The following is a 12,555-nucleotide window of genomic DNA, read 5'->3' as shown; positions in this document are numbered from 1 at the left end:
AGAAGATGGCACGAAGGCAATCTTGTGTTCGATTCACAAGTGGTCCAGTTTTTGGAGTTATGTTTAAAGAAATCGATTTTAAAATAGGGTCATTTGTTGTGAACTATTTAGATTTCATTGGAATATTCATGTCTATCACGGCTTTAGTTATAGTTGTATCACACATACGTTTGCCTAAAAAAGCACTGGATTTAAAGTTTGTGGAAAAAGATAAGCCAAAGATTGATAAAAGTGAAAGAATCAGTGATACTGATAAAACAGATTATTGTAAGGATGACAGAGCTATAGAGAAAGGAAAAGATAATTTTGACGAGAGTTTATCGATGAAACTTGTTTTTTCTCTTCTGCTAGCCAATAAAACGTTTTTACTTTTATGTGTTGTAACTATTGTTTCAACGTACAGTTGTTTCAGTATAGACATCTTGTTGCATTTGATAGTTTATGATTTACTAAATTGGAATCGTTTGCTTTAAGTGTGATATTTGCTTTGTGTACAATTCTGTATGTTGTGTCGCTCTTTTCGTTTTCCAAATTATACTGCAGTGATAAACAGGCGTTTTATATATCTATATTTGTTGTATGTTGTTTAATAGTCTATTTAGCCATTATTTTTGAATTTAAAGTCTTGATGCGCAATTTACCAAGAGATGTATTACAGATGATTGCATTCGTCATCAATTACATGAACATCTAGCTTCCTGGGCAAGTTCTATTTAAAAGCACAATAGCCAAATTGATTCATGCGAATCATCCAAGTTTTGCACAAGTCTTAGTATCTGCGGTGGCCCGGCTTCCTATGACGATTCCTGCATTTACAGTACCACAGATGCCATAAGTTCACATATGGGCGTTTTGTTAATTGTTGTATTGACTGGAAATGTAGTAAAATTGTTTGTTGGAAGAAAAGCCTTTTGCAACATCACCGTTGTTTCATGAACTGATTCTTCATAATGTGGTTTGGGTAAGGGCTTGGCTGACTATTTTAGCAACAATTTCACAGACAATCATTTGAAAATTAGCATGTCATTTAATCATTTGATTTTGGACTGTAATCCATTCCATTCGAATTGAGAACGGTGACAGTAAAATAGAATAATAAAATGGAAAGTGAACATTGATTGGGTTAGATTACAAATGATTTTATAACTGCTGTACAGATGTGGAACACTTTTTTAAATGTGTTAAATATATCATATTTTGCATATTTGTGCAGACGTGTAAAAGTATCCAGACGCACACAATGCGGTATAAAAAGGACGGGCGAACCCGTGGATTATTCCACATGTCACCGACTATTAGGTCCAATGAGCTGATTTATCCTTCTAATGAGCTGATTTATACTTCTAAAATTTATACTTATGGTGAAACTAAGGTACTGTTAAAGTTATCAAAGAAGAACGTTAATTTAAGATAAACTGTTTAAAGTGGTTGTCTTATTTTCTTATTAAATCAATTTCGAGGAAGTTAAATTTGGCAATTTCGCAAATTTTGAGCTTTTGAGAGCCACTGTTGCCATTCGTCAAAATATGTTCCTATTTTCATATGATTTTTTTTTTAATAGCGACACAAAATTCTCCGCCTACGCCATGTTAAGAACAGAAATAATTTTTATAAGAGACTGTTGGGACAATTCTTTCTCAGAATGGTAAAGCACTGGTTTCAGTAAAGAAAGGGTAAAGACAATTTTGCAAATGAAATTTTTCACTGCATCAGAAAATACACAAATCAAGTAAAACGAAATCTGATGTTGTGAGTTGCATATGGTTTCTGGACAGTTTAGTGTAGATTGATCGTGGATTGCGTGTCTTCTTGTTTCCGTATCACTGCGTCTGATTTCATTTTTTTGTGATTCGAGGTTGGATTTCTTTCAACGGGCAGCTTTCCATTTTTTCTTGCACATTTAGAGAGCAACCGCACCAAGTAGTTTATCGTACAAATCATTAGGATTACCTTTTAGAAAGGTATGGCTTGTATTAGACAAGTTATACCTCTCATTGTAGCTTTCTGATCGTTATTTTAACAAGGATAACCTAGTCCCCTTCTTCTCATCGACAAGATCCATTCACAAAATTAATTTCTCGCAAGATCTATAGGAATGCAAAGCTCTGATTCGCAAAATCGCGAAATTTAAAGGAGAGGCGCACTGCTGCTGAATAAAAGTTCATAATGAGAGCGCTGATTTTAAAGACAAGATTGACTACCTTGGTCTACTTTATTTTAAATTAATTTACATGTTACAGCTATCATAACAAAAAGATCTAAATAAAAAGACTTAGAAGGCTTTAATATTGAAGAAATTCGAAGATGTTTTGATGTTTTTCGCATAAAAAACGGTACGGTGTCGTTCTGCAAAGTTTCTTACCTAAAACGTTGCAGAACGACAACACACTAGACCTAAAATATAAAACATTCCGGTAAGAATACCAATTTTGTTTACATCTTTTTGAGTGCTGAATTATTTATAATTGAGTATTTTTACACATTTGCTAAACGGGTGAATAAATAGAAAACAATGGAATATATTTCTCCATAAGGCCAGGATATACTTGTATAATATCATTAAATATATTCTATAATACAGTTATAATATTTCTACAATATACTTATATTTTGTTATAATGTTTGTTTAAATTTCATTTAATTTCAAAAACATCGTTGCCACAACAACGCTAGCAGATAATAGATGTATTGTGACACAATTAAAAGACATTCGAAACCAAATCACCCACATTATTATTAAAGTCAAACTTGTTTGATTTTATTCAAATATTATAGCCATGCAGCAAATTATGAGGTTATGATACACATGCCAGGTGTTGAAATTATTCAGTATCCCACAAGCTCAAGCTATTTCACACTTTTGTGGAAGTCAACACGACAAGCCAGTAAAAATATTTGGGTTCGATTCTGGATTCAAAACTATCTATGCAGGTATATTTTGACCCAGCCTACAAGAAAGCTTCAACAAGGCTTCGTCTCCTATCAGCATTGAGATGGCAAATTGATGACAACACTGCTACTATTAAATTTACAAATACATAACAGAAAAGTCTTGTGTCTCTGGACAACAGAGCGAGAAATGTCTTGAAAAATGCAAACGTTACATCAATCAAAAGTATGATAATAAGAAACGTGTGTTGCGTAGTTCGAAAATGTATTGATGAAGAGAGTTGTAACAGCTTCAACAGTTACTTCGAGTTGATGAATCACGAAAGGGTTACACGGAATAAGCAGTTATCATTACGCTTGCCAAAAGTTAAATTAGAAGTTTCAAAAAGTGGTTTTTATTGCATGGGTGCTGATACATACAACAGTTGCCATTTGATATTAGAAAAGAAAAATGTTATGTAACATTTAAAAAGAAATTGAAGCAATACTATGTTATACAGAATTCGCTATGGGGAGTATGCAGAATTTGCTATAAGGAGTATGCCATACGGAGTATATCCTATACGGAGTATGCCATACGGAGTATTCTATACGGAGTATGCCATACGGACTGTGACATGCTTCATATACGAAATATGCTATACAGAGTGTGACATGCTTACTATACTGAGTGTGACAGGCTTAGTATATGGAATGTGAGATTCTTAGTATACGGTGTGTGACATGCTTAGTATACGGAGTATGACATGCTTAATATACGAAGTATGCTATACGGAGTGTGACATGTTTGGTAGAAACAGAATTCGATGTATTGTTAATGAGTTAAGGTTTGCAATGGCTGGTATAACAGTACACAATTTTAAAGTTACATAATAAAAAGTCATTGATTGTATGGTTAGTTTTATTGCATACAGAAACATACAAAACAAAGTTATAAAGCTTAGAATGAATATAATGGAAGCTATAAAAATAAACTTTATACAAAACGCGAATAGTAAACTACATCATACAGTTGAACTGCCAGTAACTCGAACACCGGTTAACTCGAACTTTTATTAGCTGGAACTGTTATCTACGGTAATTGGTACTCTGCATGCTTGTCCCATATTTTAGACGTTTTTCTTCTTACACAAATTATTTGCTTGTTATAGGCACAATTTTCTAAACTGGAATAGGCCAGAGTAAATTATTAATAAGAATTCTTAGTTTAGACTTCGACGCTTATGCTGCATTCGCTAATGTCTAGCCAAACCAGTCTCGGCATTATACTCTCAAAGCTGTCTGCGCCGCTCGCGGCTTTGAGATATTTAAATATTTCCGTCTATACGGAGTAAACATGTCGCTATACGAAGTTATACTCCGTATACGCATGCCTATACGGAGCAGTACTCCGTATAGCTGCACACTCCGAATGAAACAAAAGTACTTATCTACGAAGATTTTAGGACTTAGAAATCAATTTTTTTTGTCTCGCTTAAAATATATTTTCTGCATGCCACAAAATAACTTTTTGTTCGCCTCTCCTTTAATACTCGCGAAAATTATTTGTCGCAAAAATTTATTGCATTAATGTAGATAAAAATAAAAACCTTACCCCAGGATCTAATTTTTACAATTCTACTCAAAATATTCTTCAAGCAATCTTATATTTGACACACGCACTTTCAACTTGTCTTTGGTAATTTTTTACATCCTAAAACTTGAACAATACTGGCTTTTGCTGATACTAGACAGATTTATCATTGTTTACGCGCCCTAATAACACAGTCGATCGACTGTGGACTATTTGTAAGCCGATATTGTTTAAAATCTACTGAGATAGCTACTATAATAACAAATAACAACTATAATTCACAACTAAGTCACCATATATCTTCCTGACAGCGTTTTTACAGAATTTTCATGGCTGTATTTTACGTAATATAGTAGTAACAACATTTTATAACCTTCGTTTAAACTTCTTTGAACTAAAGACATATCTGTCATGACCAACAACAGCATTGCTTTAATGTTTTAAATTCACTTTCCACACCATGCTATCAACTTCGAACGATAAAGTTTGTTATGATGAGATGGCGCCAAATATGAATAAATATATAGACCGGAAACATTCAATTACAATTCGAACGGAAATGGTGGTTTCATCTTTATTCCTTAAATCTTTACTTTCTTCATCTTTACTCGCAAATTTCTTCACATGTTGTTCAACATTTTCGTTATTTTGATCATCAACTTCTTCTTATTACTTTGTACACATTGGCCCGTGACCATCACAATAAAGATAATTATATCTCCCATTGTTTTTTAATTTAGCCTTCGTTTGGCACATGTGTAAAAATACTTAATCATAAATAATTAAAAAGAACCATTTGACTTGCTTTGAACTTACATACAAGCATGAATTTTAAGGAAATTGTGAAGATTCCTTGGTTTAGAAAGAAGAAAAAAAAACTTAGAGACGTATTGTGTATTGTATAACTATACTTCTGTTTTACTTAATACTATTTTTCTAATAAACGCCTCTTGTCTACTTTTCGCTTTCATCGTAAATTCTGACTCCCCCTAAAAATTTCTTTACTCTGCAGATTTAATGACCAGCCTGGAAACTTTATACATAAGGTTCTCACCAATTATGTCAAAGTTTTTGCACGTGCTCAAGTCTTCTTTCCTTTGTCAGAAATAAGGTCGGTTAGAAATATGAAATTTTTGGCATATTTGAAAATTTTACTGTGAAAATAAATGTGGAAGAGGGTTTGAAAGTATGAGTACGATTCTTTTCTGGTACAATTTTAATAAGTAAATGAGTAAATATTAGTTGACTAGCTGAATATACAAAACAGTTAAAAAAAACCTTTATGTTCATCGGGATAGAATTTTTCCCACACAAATCTATCGTTTGTAAACCACATGAATTTGTTTGGAAAATAAATTGTGATTACAATGCTTCGTGGGAAGAACTAGCGCCATTTTCTTCTTTAGCAAAAATTTATGCAACAAGTGGAGAAGTTCATAAGAGGGAAGAGGGGAAAGCTACAAATGGTTTTTTATCCATGTATATGGCAGACATATTTAATTGAATACAAGTGAATTAGGCCTTGATAAATGTTACAAGTTTCCAGCAATAGCAAGATATAATACGTAATATTTAACATATTGCAGTTCTTATTTCAAATCATAATACCCACGAAAACAGCCATATACGAACTATACGGGCATATACGGTAGATAGTGGTAATGTTATAGCGTAGAAACCTACGTGCTGCAATGCCTGAGTGGTAAAGGCGTTTGACTCGAAACATCGTGCACAGTTTGCAGCGCACTAAAAATAGTCACTGCAATGTCACACTGTTACTTAAAGCCAGCTGTATCCCCAAAAATGCTAGTGTCAAGACCCAATAATTGACAAATTCGCAAGTAATAAAGTAGTTTAAATGGTTTTGAGAAAATCTGAACGAAAAATGTGTTTCCTCCACAATTGTCTTCACGTGATGTCTAGTTATCGCAGCATGTGTTTTATAAGCTACTTTAGTATCCTTCTTAAAAGTGCTTAGCTACTTTAGTATAATTGATATACCATTGCATATAAACAACCAATCATTTCTCGTTTTCTAGTTTTGGCAAGTGTTCTTTTCGTCTCTAAGGCGCTGAATAAGGGAGACAATAAATATGAATAAATTTCTTAAAAACAAAATTAATTTAAAAATTATTTACCAAACATACAAAACATTGAAAGAAGTCGATAGCAAATCTCAACAAGTGCGACATTATAAACCCACTAAAGAGTCCCAGTTGGAGGTTTAGTCATGGAAATGCTATTATAATTGTACCTCTCATCATAGTTATAGCCTTCCACCTAATTAAATTTCATTACTTCAAGCTAACAGGCGGGTAAGAATGCATACAATATGTACACGGCTATGTAATTAAAAAAAATTTATGTAATCTCAGCGAATAAAAGTATACCTCGTAGTTTACTAACTCAAGAAATGTAAGAGAAATATGCGTGTCTTGCTTGTTGTTTCTTCGTACTAAATCTAACATATTTTTTATAAACACAATTCCTGAACTAACAATAAGAATATAAATATAATAAGATATAAAAAACAATGATAAGATGACATTTTTTTTACATTTTAGTTATATCACATTGTGTTGTTCTGTCTAAGCTTTTCTAAACAATATTTTAGCTTAATTAAATTAGCCAAATTCGTGCAGTGAGAATGGCATTTCTTATTGAATACTTGAATACGTCTTCTTGTAAGTGGCTTAACTTTGGGCGAAACTATTTTGTTCCAAACCAGTCTCTAATTTCCTGTATCAATACACTTGCTGCCAATCGTATACTGCGGCTACGAAAGGTCACGAATAATAATTTTTTTTAAAAAACTGTTAAGTTTGTACCACATTGGCTGTGCACGATATCCATGACTTTTCAAGATTAAATTTAAACCTAGAATGTTGAGGGATATACTTAGGCTAAAATATTTTTGTTCTAAGAATGTTCTTATTACAATTAACCCTATTCGGTTCAGGGCTTTTCGAACCCTGAACCGTTCATTAATAACCTTATATTAGCAACTAAATTAAATCAAACTTGGCACACCTATAGTACTTCATGAAAGGAACAAAGCAACAAATTTTGGCTTATGTCAGCATCTTCATCGAAAGCTTGAAATACTTTGGAAACTTTCACATTTGGTTAAAGTTTCGGAGAGACAAATAAATGTTATTTAACATATTTTGCCGTAAAAAGTTTAAAATTTACAGGAGAATTCCCCCTTGGTGAAACAAAATATGTGTTATAAGTTTTATGTTCTAAGGATAGTCCTAACGAATGTTATTATATTTTCCGGTTCATAAGCATTTCATAAAGATTTTTAAGGGTGGTTTCCAGTAATAGCCAATATACATCCGTTAGAATATTACTGGAAAACTATGCTAAAACCTCGTTTTGTTTGATGTCAAATTCTTACGTAGTATCCAGAGTTAATATTTGTTTGGTTGAAAAATAGGAATGAGATTATGTATCAAAAAGTTATGTATACTCGCGTTGAATAGGATATTCAAGGAAAAATTTGTTCCACTTAGCGAATGTCCCACTTTTTTAAATTGGCTAACGGACAGACAGACACTAATATTATAATATAGGTATAGAATGTTGTTTTAATTAGTTGTTCCACTTCTTCTTCTGAAGTTGTTCAAAACGATTTTTGTTTGCAGCAAAATGTGTTACAGCTAGTAAGGAGAGTGAACAAATGTGCTCCACCAGTGTGTTTATATCAGATTTTTTGTTTTTTTTTGTTTTAAAATCCCCGTTGGTCGTTATAGATAGAATATTCTAATTTTACCCCCGGTTTTTATGTGCGCTCCGTATCTCACGGAAACAAGTTGTTTATCAACTGAAAAGGGAAACCGAAGCGAAAGTTGTCTCTTTTTAAAGTAATCCTGAAAAAAGTTCTTTTAAACAAGGCATGCCAATGCTTACTGATTATGAGGTTAGATTAAACCTTATTTGTTCTTCTATATTTTCTATCTTTGTGTTCTGGACGAGGTTGCTTCCTTTCATAGAAAATCTAACGGATTCAAATATAAGTGTAATTCAAATCTGAAATGCAAAAAAAAACAAAAAAAAACTGTTGTTGTCGAACAAAGTTGGTTTTGTTAGTTAGAAATATTTCTAACGTACGATGATACAACATCACAAAGAGAACTGATTGCAAATGTATCAGGGAATTGTAGCTATATATTTAAAATTCATTCTCTTTCGGACGAAGCAAGGTTTACTATTCGAAGTAAAAAACTGATTGGAGTTTATTATTTCTTTATTAACAATATATTTCGGATAAATTTATCCATCATCAGGTCTAAAAGCAAATTAAAACGGTTAAAAAACGGTATAAAATATTCACGCTAATATGCATACAGTATCGCGGACGAGTCTCAGAGAAATTCAAACAGTCCTTGAGAAAACTGGATGTCCCGTGCAAAGTGCATCTACACTTCGAGAAAGTTGAAAACGTGTTTGCCTTCGTTGAAGCCGCAAGTCCAAAAATGTTTCAAAAGTCGTGTGGTCTACAATGTCCACGATGTGAATCGTCCTATGTTGGACAAACGAGCCGACATTTGGCCATGCGACTAAAGGAACACAATCGAGTTGGTCCTGTGGGAAAACATTTTAAAGAATGTAATTCTATGTTATCAATGGAACATTATGTCGATCTTTTGCTTAACAACACGCTTGAGGCGTTAATGATCAATTATATAAAACCTTGAATACACAAAATGCCGAGCGTTAGTAATCAAAATTTAATTTAGCTTTCATCATAACGTTGAATGTAGTTATGATATGTTGTATGAAATATGATATTTAGATATTTATGATAGCTAGACCTGATGATGGATAATTATCCGAAATATTATATTGTTAATTAAGAAATAATAATCATTGTTGGTTTAATTCTTAAATAATAAATGTGATGCCACAATGTGATTGGAGTTTTTTCATCTACTGAAAAGAGAAAGAGAAGCAGGTGTGTTGTTTAAATTATTTAGTAGAGAAATGAATTTGCCTTTTCAACGATTTTTTAGCAGTTTCTTTCAGAGCTAAATTTTCCCTTAAATATCAAGTTTCTTGTTGTGTCTTGAGCCAGAAAATATTTTCTTTAAGCACTTATTTTATAAGAATATACTCTGAAAAATGAGTCAGAAGTTTAGAATATCTAAACGTATACGTCCGTCCGTCCGTCCGTCCGTCTGTCTGTCTGTCACCCAAAATGGTTGCTTAGCTGCGCATGTAGCGAGACGCACGCAATGCGGTATAAAAAGGACGGGCGAACCCGTGGATTTTTCCACGGGCTAACCATAGTATCCTAAGAATATGTCTAAGCTTCATTGTTTGTTTTAAATATGAACATTTGTGATATCGCATATCAAACGAACTTAACTTTTTCTGTCCAAGCAATGGGCCGTTACATGTAGTAGAAATTGTCATTAGGTAGCTATAGTAACTTATAGCAGGATTTATTTTTTTATATATATATTTATATATATTTTCAGGCCACAGTCAAGCTAAGAACATGTTGAGAATAATGAGGATAGCATTTGTCAAAAAAGTTAAGAACATCGAGGTTGAAACGAAAACACATTATTCTTATAAAAACAGTGTGTATATCCTAGAGAAGATTTATATAAACTGCGAAAAATAATTTTTCCGTTGTTTCAGTTTTTTACCGATACAAGTTGGGTGATTCAGTGTTGATGTCTATTATAAACATAACAAAATGTAAACAAACTTTAATAATGTTAGCATCTGTTATGTTACGATCGTTTAAAATATGTTCGATTCTTACATTCGAAAATACGGAATTGTTATCTTGCACAAAACGTTTCAAAATAATTAATTTTCTTGATTATAAGTTTGGGTTTGTAAGGCAAATTGCTCCTTTATAATATTGGGTTATAATATTGCGGTAGATATACAATATATATTGTATAGGGCTTTTTTCACGTTTTGCTGTACCGTTATAAAAAAGAGACAAAGAGCAGAGGCTGGATTGTGAGTTTTAAAAATTCAAATTACTAATATTGTATGAATTTGTTTGGCCTCCCTTACATACAAATTCAGTGGATTCTTCCACGGGAATTTGGCTAGTCTTACATAATAATACAAAGTGTGTGTGACGGTCATAGTGGATGTGTCCATGTTCTTTTAATGTAGCCGAAAAGTGATGTCTCCAATATTAAATTTTCTGACGTTACGGCGCGACGTCAATAACAGTACTTTAACGTCAATATCTTATATTAAATTAATGAAGCCATTACACTGCACTTAAATATTTAAGACCAAGTAACTCGGAAACGAGGTGATGACTTTAGTCATTTTTTACCGCGTGGATAAATAGGGACCACCTGGGACCAATTTGGGAATTTTTATAAACCTAGGTACGGAATGAATAGGTTGATGACGTCATCAAAAAACATTAAACCCCAACATCTCTCTATCTGTTCATCAAAAGCACATGATTCTATGCATTTTCTTGATCAGCGTGTCAAGATCTATATGATGATGTCAATAGGTATACAAAGTTCTAAAAAAAGGGTTTTGCAGGTCTTGGCTGACGTCACCAAATTTTTAAACCCTTATATCTCAATAACTGTTCATCAAAAGCTTATGGTCATATACCTTTTCTTGATCAGCGCTTTAAGCTCTACACAATAGAGGCAACGTGAAGACAAGGTACTTATTATTTTTGTGGATGGGTTGGTGACCTTTTTTTCATATTCGTGGATTTCTCCACGGGCCTTATCGACTACAATCCCCGGACAAAATATATATGTTTTTACCCTGCTCACACCCCCTTCCCCCTATTTCAATGTTGCAGGGTGCCTTATGACCAGTCTGCAGGCGGCGACATTGAAATGGGGAAAAGGGGTCCCAGAAAAGAAATTTCCGCAGAAGTTCCAAATATTTGGTCCCGGATTGTAGCTTGCCATGGTCACCAATATCTTGTTTCTTACTCCTCCAAAAAGTTTGGATTTTACACTGTAAGATCTTATACGTGTGCCTAGTTCAGTGAAACAGACAATTTTCAATCTTTTTATAAGCACGTTAAAGACTAAATAACAATTTTTAATCAATTTATTTTATATTATTTTCTTGATTAAATGTACTTTTCAAATTTCTTGTATGCATAAAAAAATTTTCTAATATACTTACAACGTGGCTCTTCCAATTATGCGGTATTAGCGTATTACTGGATTTTTCTCTTCGTTTTGGTAATACTTCCCCCATTTTTCATTGAGCACGAGCCTCAAACACTATAGCAATACGGCAGAATCGATCAAAATCATCGAGGACATCATTGTTCTTTATACTAAATTCCAGGGAATGAAATTCAACTTATTTTCTGATGCTCGAAGCTTTACTGATCATGGGCTTGTTCCGTGGCCAAATGATAATCAAAAGTAATGGATCTGCATATTGGTGTCGTGCGTACCCAGCAATACGACTCATCCTTTCCAACCGTTTGATTTAAGTGTAAACTTGTGGGCCAAGAATTACACGAAAGAAAAATTTGCATCACGATATGCTTAGAAAATAAGAGAAAGCTTTGACAGTTGATTAAAACTTCTCACAGTCATAAAACCGTTGCATTCAAAGTGGCTGAGTGATTTATACAATACACTAACTTCTGCAACAAACTTTAAGGGTTTTTACTGAAACATACCAAGAGAGTTTTGGTGTTTGAAGTCAAGCTCCAGTGGTAACATGGATCGACTGTCGCACGAGCGAGGGAAGGGAGGGAGAGTGATTTCCGAATTACATGCGTTTTATAGTTTTGACATTTTCATGATCACGATGGTGAAATGACAAAACAGCAAACTGCAATGATGATACTTGTTAATGACAGCTGGTTACGCAATAGGTTGAGATTAGAATCCTCTGGAGTTTTTGCAAGGATTCCCATAAAAACAATTACCAAAACAGACAGAAAAAACAACAACGGAGTTAAAAAAACACACGCGAATTTGGTTTTTCAAATTCGAGAAAAAATGTCAAATATTTGTCTTGTATTTACCTTTTTAGGATATCCAATTTTTATTCATATGGTTTGCTTGCAGGTTTAACAATTCAGCTTTTGAAAAAGTACACTCTTTTTATAAGAG

The sequence above is a fragment of the Hydractinia symbiolongicarpus genome, chromosome 5 (genome assembly GCF_029227915.1).
Source record: "Hydractinia symbiolongicarpus strain clone_291-10 chromosome 5, HSymV2.1, whole genome shotgun sequence".
In the NCBI taxonomy this organism is placed as follows: domain Eukaryota; kingdom Metazoa; phylum Cnidaria; class Hydrozoa; order Anthoathecata; family Hydractiniidae; genus Hydractinia; species Hydractinia symbiolongicarpus.
The sequence above is the reverse complement of the archived record's forward strand: the minus strand, read 5'-3'. Positions refer to the sequence as shown.